General features: G+C 47.5%; 1 long non-coding RNA gene across 1 annotated transcript; it reads right to left on the bottom strand.

The window, feature by feature from the left end:
- Window positions 1-6,528: 6,528 nt before the first annotated feature.
- LOC115289131 lies at window positions 6,529-11,585 on the bottom strand. Its single transcript, XR_003907401.1, has 3 exons — window positions 11,399-11,585; window positions 9,380-9,445; window positions 6,529-7,067 (listed from the first exon to the last, which is right to left on the bottom strand). It is a non-coding gene; the product is annotated as an uncharacterized LOC115289131 (long non-coding RNA).
- Between the last annotated feature and the right edge of the window lie 1,918 nt (window positions 11,586-13,503).

Genomic DNA, 13,503 nt, shown 5'->3' with positions numbered 1-13,503 from the left:
GTTAAAAAAATTTTTTAAAGAAAAGTACAGCTACCTTGGTTCTGCCCGCAGAGACTTGGATTTCCGTGGGCTGGGATGAGGTCTGAGCATTAGTTTTGCTTAGAATTATGGGGAGCTTTAACACAGTCCCAGTTTTTTTCCACCTTTCTAAGGGAAGAGAAACACCCTTCTTGTAAGGTCCTTCACAAAGACTGGGGTTGAGGGATGGGCATATAGGCAGCTAAAAGCTCTGGTAGCTATTCAAAACATCTACTGAGTGCCTGTGATTGATCAGGTGTCATTAAGAGATTGAGGGAAACGCAAGGGCAGTGCTCCCAGCCCTCGCTACACTGCTTTAGTGTAAAGTGAGAAGTGTGAGTTCAAGGCAGGGAAAACAGGATGCCCTGAGAGTATCTTTTGGGAGGGCCAAGACGGACATCTGAAGGAGGGTGAGGTGCACGGAGAGAGTGCTTTCAGCAGGGAGAAGGCTGGGAAAGAGCGGAACTAGTGGGGGCAAGGAAGTAATGCCAGGAAGGCTGCTAATGCCTGGGTAAAGAGGTTGGATTTTCTTCATCGCGCAGGGCATAGAGCGGTATCATTTACGTTTTTACACCACCTGGCTCTCTGGAGATGGGATTGGAGGGGACAGGATGGAAGGCGCAGAAATCAGGAAGGAGCCTTCGTGGAGGTGGGAGTAAGAGGAGGTGGAGCTTTGTATAAAAGGTTTTCTGACACTTTTCCATCATAAAGCTGGATTCATTCAGCCCACATCTGGGCTCATAACCATGGGGAGTATAGATAATCAAGTGATCTTTGCTGAGAGTGTCCCCCAGGATTGGTAGAATATGAATCCATTTTAACATTAGCTGAAGTAAAACCATTAGATTTAGGGGTCTGCCGCCCTGAGAGTGGCTTGCAGCCCTCTGTCTCTTCATCTTGGGTTGTCCCTCTACTTCCTTCCAATAGCCTGAGGGTGGAATTGATTAGAACACAGCCTCCTGAAGATAGCCCTTCATAAAATGGTCTAATTCACAGGTAACATCATTTACATAGAAAAATCCTGTTAACTCTACCTTCTCCCTCCACAAAACTACTAGAACTGACATGTGAGGTCATCATCATTGCAGGATCTAAGATCAACCTACAAAATTCCACTATATTTCTGTATATTAGCCAGGAACAATTAGAAATTGAAATTTAAAGCACACTTACATTAGCATAAAAAATATAAAGTGTAGGAATACATTTGACAAAAGATGTGCAAAACCTATTCAAAGGAAACGATAAAACACTGCTGAAAAAGATTCAATTAGACCTATGTCCACAGAGCAGTATATCGTGTTCCATGGATCTGAAGATTCCATGTTAAGATAGCAGTTGCCTCCAAATTGTTCTATAAATTCAACACATTCAAAATCCAGCAAGCTTTTCTGTGGGAATCCACAATCCAATTCTGAAATCCGTATGGAAATGCAAAGGATCTAAATTAGCCAATACAACTTTGAAAAAGAATGAAGTGAGATGATCCAAATTTCAGCTTCAAACCTTACTTACTACAAAGCGACAGTAATCCAAACGGTGTAGTATTAGCATCAAGAAAGACAACAGATCCATAGAGCAGCCTAGGGAGTCCAGAAACAGACGCAAGTATGTATAGTCCTTGAATTTTGGAAAAAGGTGCCAAGACAACTCTGTGGAGAAGGGAGTTTTTTTCTACACGTGGTGCTAAAACAATTGCATATCCATATGCAAATATCCGTAGGGACAGAAACAAAGTCTTCATTTCTGTTTCCCATTGTCTCCATGTGAGTTTCTAAATAGAATAATTATTCATTCAGAAAAAAAAATTCTATGGTTGGCCAGTTGCTTCAATATTGTCCCCACTCTATCCCAGTTCATCTCCTCTCTCCCTAAAGGAAAAGCAACTCCCCTGTGCTATTCAGATGGGCTTACATTCAAGTCCTATCAGCCCCTCCATATGTAATTTGGGGCCAATTTCTTTATAACCAGTATCCACATTGTTCTCTTCCAGTATATCTTGCACAGGGATGTGAAGACTGAGTACTCAGTAGGTGCCCCGTAAGTCAAGATATTTTTTCCCTCTCTTTCCCTTAAAGATCTGGCAGGTCAGAAAGTAGCTCCTGACTTCTGTCCTCGCTTTTTGCTCCAGGGGAATCTCAGAGTGAAGATACCTCCCCACCTACAAATATAACTCCCTTGGTCTGCCCCTTTTGTTCACCATTACAAAGGGGGAAAGCAGGGAAAAGAAGAGAATTTTAATGTTTTCTTTACCAAAATATTGGAGAGGAAAAGGGGACATACCTCCCATCAATGTGGGCCTGATACCTGACTCCTTTTTGATCCTTGGTCAGAGACCTGTTTGAAGTGATGGTTGAGTTTTGTGTAGACTGGGAAGAGATTCCAGGTGGGATGCCAGCAAGTGCAAAGGCCCTGCAGTAGAAATTGACTTGATTTTTCTTTTCTTTACTTTTTTTTTTTTTTTTTTTTTAGGAATGTCTGTGAAGCTACAGTGGCTAAAGTGGAGAAAAAGAAAAGTGGCGGGGTGCCTGGGTGGCTCAGTCAGTTAAACCTCCGACTTTGGCTCAGGTCAGATCTCACGTTCATGAGTTCGAGCCCCGCATCAGGCTCTGTGGTGATAGCTAGCTCAGGGCCTGGAGCCTGCTTCCGGTTCTGTGTCTCCTTCTCTCTCGGCCCCTCCCCCTCTCATGCTCTGTCTCTCTCTGTATCAAAAATAAATAAAACATTAAAAAATTTAAAAAAAAAAGAGAAGTGGCTGAGGTCAGATACCACAGAGCAGAGTTTAGAATTGCCCATTGTGAGAAGTAAGGAAGCAGACTTATCAGACATCTTAGCCCCTAGAAATCCGCTGGTCAGCCCATCCAGACTTGTTTGACCAGGGACAAAGTACAGTCAGTATTAATTGACCTGAGGTACTATCACATCCCGTAAGGGCATCTGTATCACTAGATAAGGATTAAATTAAGTAGAATTTGATTTGTACATTTGTCCTTCAGTTACTAAAAGGTGGTTACAGCTTAAGAAAATGGGCTCTGAGACCGGACTCCTGAATCTGTAGCTCAGCCCTGCCTCTTACTAGCTGTGTGACCTCAGGCAATTTACTTTCCCTCTCTGTGCTTCACTTTCCTCATCTATGAAATGGATACCTTCTTAGAGTTACAGCAAGATTTAAATGCATTTTTACAAGTAACATGCTTAGAAATGTACCAGGAACATAGTAACAGCTCAAAATGTGAACCACTGTGGTGGGCGGAAGAGAGAGGATCATGTCCTAATCTTTGGAACCTGTGAATATGCTAGGCTCTGTGGGAAAAGTGGCAAGTAGGGTTGTAGGTGGAATTGAGGTTGCTAATCAGCTGACTGGCCGGGAGAACCTGGATTACCCAGGTGAGCCCAATCTAATCACAAGCGTCCTTATCTGGAACCCGGAAGCAGAAGAGTGAGCGCTGGAGTCAGAGAAGTTCATAGGTGAAATGCTCCTGGCTCTGAGGATGGAGGAGGGGTCTACTAACCAAGAAATGCAGGTGCCCCTAGAAAATGGAAAAGGTCGGGAAACAATTCTCCCTGAAGCCTCCAGGAGAAGCATGACCCAGTCAGCATCAGCACCTTTTTTTTTTAAACATTTATTTGTTTTTGTGAGACAGAGAGAGACAGATCATGAGCAGGGGAAGGGCAGAGAGAGAAGGAGTTACAGAATCTGAAGCAGGCTCCAGGCTCAGAGCTAGCTGCCAGCCAGCACGACATGGGGCTCGAACCCACGAACTGTAAGATCACGACCTGAGCTGAAGTCGGATGCTCAAACGGCAGAGCCTCCCAGGCGCCCCATCAGCATCTTGGTTTTAGCCCAGCGACACCTATCTCAGACTTTCCCCTTCTAGGTAAGATAATCCATCTGTGTCAAGTCATTTGTGGTCATTTGTGACAGCCACAATGGGAAACTAGTAGAGCTGTTATTATGATAAATATAATGAGGATGGTGATCCAGACTCCTGCGTGGCCTGGAGAGTGGGGTGGCCACTAATGGGAGAGGGTTCCAGGCAAGCTAAGACCTTTGGCTGGCACTCGAGTCCACACAGTCCTAGGCTGAGTCTGCATGTCACGCAGAGGCATCTGTCAATGGAGGGGGCACCACTGAATAAATCTGGGGCTGTAAGCCTCAATTCTAGAATTTTAAAAATTAGTGATTAACATATGATATGCATGTTGCTATAGTCTATGAATCAGAATATTTATTAAAATACTCCCTTCTAGCTGCAGAGAAGGTCCTACTTTGAAATACAATTCGTTTGCAATACTTCCTTTGCTATTTCCAGTTAGAAAAATGTGGATTCCCTCTTTCCAAACATTGGGGGCCACCTACAGAGCCCTAGGCTACAGATTTACCTTCATTTCTTCTAATTCTCAACAGTTTTGCAAAGCGTGGGTTTTTATAGAGAGAATTTCTTTTCTGTACAAACTGCATTTAGCAGTGATGGAAATTACACAAGTCAGTGGAGTATGGGACCTCCCTTCAATTGCATCACAGAGGCAAATAATTATTTGCATTTTTGTTTCCTTCCAGTCATCATCCCTCTTACCAGAATGTACTCAGGGAATATAACTTTTTCCCATGAAGTCGGCATTTTTTATGTTATTTACAGATGAGGAAGCTGACAGGTCAGAAGGCTTTGAAATATACCGACTTTGGAGCCAGAAAGAACAGGGCTGGAATCAAAGAGGGTAAATGTGCAAGAGCTGGCTTTCAGAGGGGTAGGGAGAAGTCCTGATTTGTAGCATTTGCCCTCTTCCCCGTGGCTGATTCTTGGACAATCTACTCAGACCGGTGGAGTTTCAGCTTCCTTTTCTGCAAAACGAATAGAACTCCACACCAGGGCAGTGCCTAGTTCAGAAGATCTCTTTACACTTCAGGGCCCTCCCTTCATTCAGAAAAGAGCACTAGTTCCAGAAAGAGGGATTTGGTACACTATTTTTCAAGCTGAATCATGAATCCTTATTGAGTTGTGAAATTGATTTCTTTGTGGGTTGCAACCAGAACCCTAACTAGGAAATACTAGAACCGAACAAGGGAGGAAAAAATCAGAGTGCGGCAGGCTTGAGAAAGCTGTTACCCCCTGAAACCTTTTATTCCTCCGTAGCTATGGATGTGTGCACCAGGTCATGAAAAATCTTTTTCTTGTTGTAGGTCGCAATTAAAACATTCTGAGAGGGGCGCTTGGGTGGCTCAGTTGATTAAGCGGCTGGCTTCGGCTCAGGTCGTGATCTCACGGTTCGTGGGTTCAAGCCCTATGTCAGGCTCTGTGCTGACAGCTCGTTCAGAGCCTGGAGCCTGTCTTCAGATTCTGTATCTCCCTCTCTGTCTGATACTCTCCTGCTCTCACTGTCTGTGTCTCAAAAATAAATAAAAAACATTAAAAAAAAAAACATTCTAAGAGCCACGGACTTGGTGAACCTGGCTTGCTAGAAAGCAGTGCTTTTATCTTACAGAGCTTTGGAGTGTGAGCAAGACAACTGAAGAAACAGCCTTGCTCCCTTCTCTGCAGAGGCAGTGGGGCTGGGGAGGGAGGGGCGAGCCAGGGCAGGCCACAGTGCCCTTGGTGGCCTCCAAGGCCAGGGGTAGGCTCCAGGAGCCCTTCAGCTGCCCCAGGGCTGTGGTGGAGGGAGGGAACCTCACACGAGAGGGAGGAGGAGGAAACAGCACAGGAAACTGCCGCTGCAAGCTCACGGCTGCTGGATCACACCACAGCAGCTACTCACCGACCAACAATAGCACCATTAGATAAAAATAACCCGTGGGGTCTGCAGCCCCGCTGTGCAGGGCAAGGGCATGCTGTCTACAGGGTGGAAGTGTCACCAGGCTGTGGCTGGGGTCATGCTGCTTGGCGCCGTGCTTTGCCTTGATTTCCTGGTTGCTAATTAGAAGGCAGTTTTCCAGTTGGAGGTCACTTGGGCTGGTGCCAGGAGTGGGGCTGCTGGCCCCCGGGGTCTCTGGTTCCTGCAGTCGTGTGTGTGTGTGTGTGTGTGTGTGTGTGTGTGTGTGTATAAATACACACACACACACACACAAAATCACTTTTGCTAAGACCTTGAGGACTGAATGTACCACCTCTCCGAGAAGAGAAGGACTTACCTGAAAGAGAAGGACTTAAAAGAGAAGGACTTAGCTGAAGCTTGTCTTCCTCAGGGGGTTGTTCAGGGAACTGTAAGGGATGGATGAGGCTTCCCAGCAGCCCTCGAAGCCTCTGCCTGGGCCAGGCGGTGGTCTGAAGCTGGGGTGACCCCAAAGCAACTCTCTCTGTTCCGCAAAGGTCTCTCCCCAGGCTTCAGAGACAGGCTCTCCGGCTCCCCTCAGGCCCCATCTCTGCCAGCCCCGTGTCCTCCCACACCCTGGGAAATGAGCGGAAGTGGCCGGGGTCTCACCAAACTTTATTTTACTATCACAAGGCTTACTGAGACCCGGCGGCCCGCTGTGAGCTGCAGACACGAGGCTCCCTGTTTGCTTTCGGCCTCAAAGTTTGCCAGCAAATAAGCCAGATTTAGCCTGTTTTCTCCACCTCCCTTGCCCATCCCAGAGGCACCCACATCCCTCCAGGACTAACAACATTCACGGGGCACTGCACTCTACAGTTTACCTCTGACTTGCCTTCACTCACCCGGTACTTTTTAACCTGAAGTCCATGGGTAGAAATCAGGGGCGTGTGTGGATTTGGATAGGACACAAACATACCCTTGTCATTAACCACTAAGTGAAAGCAGGAGTCCCTCTAGTAGGAATGTAGGTGGCAAAGGGCAGCAGGGCCTGCGGCTCCAGTGGAAATCCCAGGTCCCCTTCCCTCCAGGGCCCAGTGGCTGCACGAGTCCCACATCACCATCTGTAGTCCTGGCTCCTCAGCGTCGCACCTGCTGCTGGGTTTCGTCAGAGGATTAACAACGGAGGATGGTTATGACTTGATCACAAACGCACTAGAGGAAATCTGTTGATAGCAGTATCTCTGCATAATAGATGTCTCTGTGACCCTCCCGGTCTTATTTTGTGCATTGGAAGCATTCTTCTGAGAAGAGGATTAAAACTTCTTCAGAGCTGTGGGAAGGATCTGTGGCACAGGAAGATGAAGCACCCAGGAGGCACGGGTGCAGGGGCCCTGAGCTGAGCTCGAATTCAGCCTGCAAAGGCAAGGAAACCTCACCCGTACCCCCCAGGGGCTCAAAGCCGAGAAAAATACCAATAAGCAAATAAACAACTGCAAAGGGGCCCTGTGAGGGTGGAGACCCTTGGGACAGAAGGCAGGTGGGGGATCTCAGGACGGCCTCGAAGGAGGCCACCTCTGGCATTGACAGCCACCTCTGGCAGAAGAGGAGAGAGCCCATCTACCTAAGCCATCACCTGCTCCTCCTGAAGGCCCCGGGGGGCTCTCGGTGCAGGGAGCTTCTCCCTGGGCCTGCTCCATTCACCTGTCGGCCCGGAGCCAGGCCTGTCCCCCCTTCCTTGGCCTGAGACATTTCCCAGAATACAGAACTTCTGGTGCTAAAACCAGGAGTCCTGAGCAAAGCGGTCACCCTACGTAGTAGCCAAACCCTACCCTTTCCTTTTAGGACGAATTCAAATGCCTGGAATTTGGGTCCGCTTATTCCCAGAAGCACCTTCTCTATCCACCTCTATCTGGGTCTCGGGCTCTCATTCTCTCCTCTGCTCCCCAATTTCTGCTTTGGCACTCAAGCTAGCCGATGTCCTCAGCTCCTGGCAGTCAAGTGATTTGAACTTTTGATTCCCCTGGGCCTGCTGTGAGCACTGCTTGCGCTTGGTTTTTAATTGGGGTATAATTTACATAAAGTGCTCAATTCCCAAGTGAATAGCTCAGTGAAGGTTTATACACCCATTAAACCACCAGCCGGGTCTAGATCTAGAATGCTATCACACCCCAGAAGGCTTCTGAGTGCCCCTTCGCTGCCCATTACCCCTCTGAAGGGGAACCACGCTTCTGACTCCTGCCGCCTTCACGTCGATGGAATCACACACTCTGTACCCTTTTGGGGAACACACACTTGCCCTGTCGAAGTTGCTTATGGTACCAGTGCTGCCAGCCCGGCTGGGAGAGGCCCCTTTCAGCAGACCTCATGGCTGGAGGGGATGGGCAGCCTCATTTTCTAGTAAGGACACCAGGAATCAAGAAGGGCTGGTTTGTTTAGTCCTACATTTGACTGGCAGTAACTGGGCTCAGGAACACAGCCTGTGCGGGGGAGGCAGAATCGAGGTTAGAACCCAGAAACCCTGGACAACTTACTTTTTTTAAGCTATGTGGCCTCCTTCAGGTAAAACCCAGGACAGACTCTCGATGGCTGGGAGGTTTTGCCGGGGAAAAGTCCAGGGTCTGTCCTCTGTTTCCTCCCCCCGCCCAGGGATCCTTCCCACCTGAATATGACTCCATGCTTGCTGCACATTAGAATCACCAGGGGAGCTTAAAAAAAAAAACTCTCAATGCCCAGACCTCACCCCAGACCAGCGAAATCAGGGTCACTGGGAATGAGAACCAGGTGCCAGTAATTTTAGAAATCCCTCAGGCAATCCTAATATCCTCAGCCAAGTTTGTGGGTGTGAGGAGGACGCTCTTGTCGAATTTTACAGTGTGTGTGAATTTTCTGGGGCTCTTACTAGAATGCAGGTTCTGATTCAGGAGGCCTGGGATGGCCTGAGATTTGGCATTTCTTTCTTTCTTTTTTTTTTATTTTTTATTTACTTTTTTGAGAGAGACAGAGCGCAAGTGGGGGAAGGGGCAGGGAGAGAGAGGGAGACTCTCTCAGGGAATCCGAAGAAGGCTCTGAGCTGTCAGCACCGAAACTGACGCGGGGCTCAAACTCACAAACCATGAGATCATGACCTGAGCTGAAGTCAAATGCTTAACTGACTGAGCCACCCAGGTGCCCCGAGATTCTGCATTTCTTTTTTTTTTTTAATTTATTTTTGAGAGACATAGAGACAGTGTGAGCAAGGGAGGGTCAGAGAGAGAGGGAGACACAGAATCTGAAGCAGGCTCCAGGTTCTGAGCTAGCTGTCAGCACAGAGCCCAACGTGGGGCTCGAACCCACGAACCATGAGATCATGACCTGAGCTGAAGCCGGACGTTTAACCAACTGAGCCACCCAGGCGCCCCAGATTCTGCATTTCTAACAAGCTGCTGAGTGAGGTCAATGCTACCAGTCTGGGAAAACCGCCTTGAGTAACAAAGATATAGAGGACCATTCAGCATCCCCATCCTTTTTTGGATAAATATATTTTGCAATGATTCATTTTTCTTTTTTTTCCCCCTCCAGTTTGTCTTCTAAATAGAAGGCTCACCCACCTGCCCAAATAATTATGTTTACCCACCTTTATCAGGAAAGGGTGTAATGATTCATCATGTGCTTTCTATGTGCCAGACATTGTCCTGAACAACTGTGGATAAAGAGGTGAAAAAATATGAAAACATTGGGTAGAGACAGAGCAGAGCTAGACTATCTGGTATATATCCAGTTGGGGCTTTAGAAGCTCACGAGAAAAAAATGAAAGGGTTACAATATCCAGCAAGGAAATGGATGAGAATTTGTCATAAATGATAACTACAACATCCCATAAATTCGAGCAGCTTGCTGGTGGACCTCCCCTGCCACCCCCCACCCCCCACTCAAAAGTTGAGAGAAATACACACCTGTACACAACAATTTAAAATACAGAGCGACTGATGGGGTGCCTGTGTGGCTTAGTCGGTTGAGCGTCCGACATTTGATTTTGGCTCAGGTCATGATCCCAGTTGTGGATTTGAGCCCCGTGTCTCGTTCCCAGCTGGATATGGAGTCTGCTTGAGATTCTTTCCCTCCCTCTCTCTCTCTTTCTCTCTCTGCCCCTCTCCTCTGCTCATGCTCTCTCTAAAATAAAAATAAGATACAATAAATAAAATATAGAACAACTGAGACAAAAAAAAATCCTAGCAGCAATCAGAAAGAGACAATTTACTCCAGTGGATTTAACATTGAAGCGACTCCTAACTCCCCTCACCTCCCACACCCACTTTGTGGGGCGCTGGCCTCAATTTACTGATGAGAATGTAGCTCAGAGGCCCACGTATTAGTGGCAGTTTTGACTTGAAGGCATCAAGGCTTTTTGGGGTAAAGTGCCTATCCCTCCCTCTCTACCTCTTTTTGAAATCGTGAATATTAAGGTTTAGGGTCTAAATAAAACTGACCCTGGGGAGTGCAAACCTCACCCAGTCTTTAGGACAAACTGAACTAGAAAACAGTCCATTTTATTATTTTATCATTTTAATGTTTATTTTTGAGAGAGAGAGAGCATGAGCAGGAGGGACAGAGGATCTGAAGCGGGTTCTGCGCTAACAGCACAGAGCCTGATGCAGGGCTTGAACTCACGAACCCTGAGAGCATGACCTGAAAGTCAGATGCTTAATTGACTAAGCCACCCAGGTGCTTCAAGAGGTCCATTTATCTCTGCCTCCTATCTCTTGTTCACATCGAAGTCCTCTGATTCCTTTTGCTGCCCAGACTTTCAGTGGAACTTCCTTCCCAGATAGCCCTTCCATCTCTCACCGCTGTGACTGCACACCCCAGGCTGGCTGTACCACCACAGCCCAGGACTATGGTGTGGCTTTGCACCAAAAGTGAGAAGTGCGGGCCAGTGGCTTGCTTCTCCATCCTTTACGCAATGCTACCAGCTAGGTTTAGGCTCTGGGGTCCTGGCCAAGGGGTGGGTGGTGTCCCCCAGTGGTCCTGCCACCAAAGAGAATTTCCCCCCACAGGTGAGGGCTATGCCCCTGGCAGATCAGTGCTGATCTGATCCTCCCAGCCCCTCATCTGGGAGAAGACAGACTGTCTAGCAGACTCCATGACACCTGGCAAAACTCTCCAGTTCCTCTTGCCCATTGTCATTCCCTAACAGGTCTGTTCATTAGGAACCAGTTGATGAGCACAGCAGGTTCTCTTTGGAACCTGTGTCTCTTTGGAAGGAGGAAATCATGAGCCACTACATTGTGTGAAATCCCTGGAAGGTTCAATTCCATTGCCACAGCCGGACATGGGGGCCGTTGTGGGCCAGCAAGGCCAGCTCTTGATGGGAGGCAACCTTGTGTGGTGGCAAAAGGATGGATTTCAGAGTTAGACCAGGTTCGAGACCCTTACTCTCCTGCTACTCACTTGCTGACCCTATGACTTAATTCTCAGTGGTAAACTGGAGGGAGACCATAACCAGTTGGGGTAATTGCTGTAAAGATTTGGTATTTCTAACGTCTGGAATTTGGTATGCATTCAGGTTCAAGTACTCCTCTACTGTCGTCAGGATTACATGAAATGTCACACATGGAGGGAAGGGGGCAGCTCCTGGCCCACAGAAGGTACTCACCAAATGTTGTGTGCTTTCCCTTTCTTGATGACTTCCTCTCTGATGCCCAACAAGCCATTCATCTGCTCTTTCTTTGTGCCCGGTGACAGAGGAGTGGGGGTGGGACAAGCAGTGGCCAGGCCTGAGCTCACAAGCTTGCAGCCCCTCCATGGGACCACTCTTTTCAGACAACCTCCTGTGACTACTATCAGCCTGCAGCCTTTGTTACAATTCCATGATCCCTCTGACCTTAGCCTTCGGTGGTTATCTTCAGTGTTGGGGGCGGGAGAGAGAAAAATGTTGGCATGTGGAGTTGTTCACCATGGCCCCACTCACAAGCTGCCACAGATAACTGTTTATCAACTCATTGGAAAAAGTGACTGCAATTGCATTTCACACATCAACAAAGAGGAAAAAGAAAAGCCCCATAGGAATGTCTGAGTCACTCTTCAGAGCCTTTAAATTACCCATTGGTTTTGACCCTTCTCCTTTCTGTCTCCCGTGCAGGGACAAGTAGGGCCACATGAGCTGGCGTTTGCCTGATGCTTGCCAGCCTGGCCCAAAGTCCCTACAGATGGCTTAGGATTCTGTTTGGGGCTTAAAGTAGACTGGGATCAGTGGGGCTTGGGGGGACATTCTTTAACGACTCAGTGCTCTAGGATGACTGGTGACTTGGGGGTGTCATTTACATACACAGAGAAGCTAGGAGGAAGGAGGAGGAGATCGTGGTCAACAAGGAGACGTGCTGTCACTTGGGGGCCAGCACTGGTGCACCAATGGAAAGTTTGCTTGTTTAAACATCAATCATTTCACCTAAGAGAAGAAGGTAGGAAGATTGAGCGGTGACCCTTCCTAAAACATCGTCTCTCTCCTGCCTCACATGTGCAGCCCAGCGCCCCATTTGAAGCAATCCATATATCCTGAACACTGGGTGTAGATCCAATGCTGGTCTCTAAGAACAGATCCTAAATTCACAGGAACAGTGGTTTTAAAAGTGGTTTTACTTTTTGGGTCTGGACTCTTTGGGAATCTGATGGGATCTATAATAGGCTTCTCCCCCACAAATACCAATAAATTGCTTGCAAATTGCAAAGAATTCACAGGCTCCGCTGAGAGGTAGGTTGTCCCTAGAACCAAAATTGCACTGGATAGATGTGTTATCTGAAGAGGCGCTGTGGTGAATTTGTGAAGTGTCCTTCCATCCCGGGACTCCCCGCTCCCACCTCACCCCTTTAGGTGTGTGTATAAGATTCATCTTGGCAAATAGGGTTTCTGCTCATGAGAGCAGTAGCTCTCCCACGCTGAGGCCTGTGAGCCCCCATCCCAGGTCTTAATGCCCCCAGAGCCTTCCTTTCTGCTCAGATACCAAGACCTCCTTCCTAAACCAGGAAGCCAGATCAGGTCAAGTTCAACACAAAATACCCACCATCAGGGCCTGGTGGGTCACCTGACCTCTCACAGGTCACCCCTCATGCCACCAACACAAAGGGTGACTTAGACCTCTCAGCCAAATATCCCTGGTCCCTCAAAGGAAATGCTATTGGAGGGCAGAGAATGGCAGGTGTCCCAGGTGAAAGAGCACACTCTGAGATACCCAGGGCTTCTAGAATCTTGGCCTCCATCCATGCATTCTTGGACTCGATCATTAAATCAGCAGCTGCGGTGGGTGGCGAGCAACAGGTCTAGGCTGGAGAAGGCTGTGTTTACAAAGCAGTTCTATGCCCGCCTGTCTGTCTGTGAACTTTGGAACCCTTACCTACCCCAGCCATACAGCAACTATCAGTAAAGATAGCAATGATTTCTTACTTTTGAACGCCATTTTGCCCTTTGCAAAGTGCTTATGCATACGTTCTTTTATTTTGGTAAAATCAGACATAAAATGTAGTATTTTAACCATTTTTAAGTGTCTGAATTATGGCACTAGGTACATTCACTGTATTGTGCAATCACAATCACTACTGTCCATTTCCAGAATGTTTTCATCACCCACAACTATAAACTACTTTCTGTCTCTACGAGTGTGTCTCTTCTAGGCACTTCATAAAAGTGGACTCCTACAACATTTGTCCTTTTGTGTCTGGTTTATTTCACTTAACATGATGTTTTCAGGTTCATCCATGTTGCCT

The sequence above is a fragment of the Suricata suricatta genome, chromosome 4 (assembly GCF_006229205.1).
Source record: "Suricata suricatta isolate VVHF042 chromosome 4, meerkat_22Aug2017_6uvM2_HiC, whole genome shotgun sequence".
Lineage (NCBI taxonomy): Eukaryota > Metazoa > Chordata > Mammalia > Carnivora > Herpestidae > Suricata > Suricata suricatta.
This window is presented reverse-complemented; position numbering and strand designations above follow the sequence as displayed.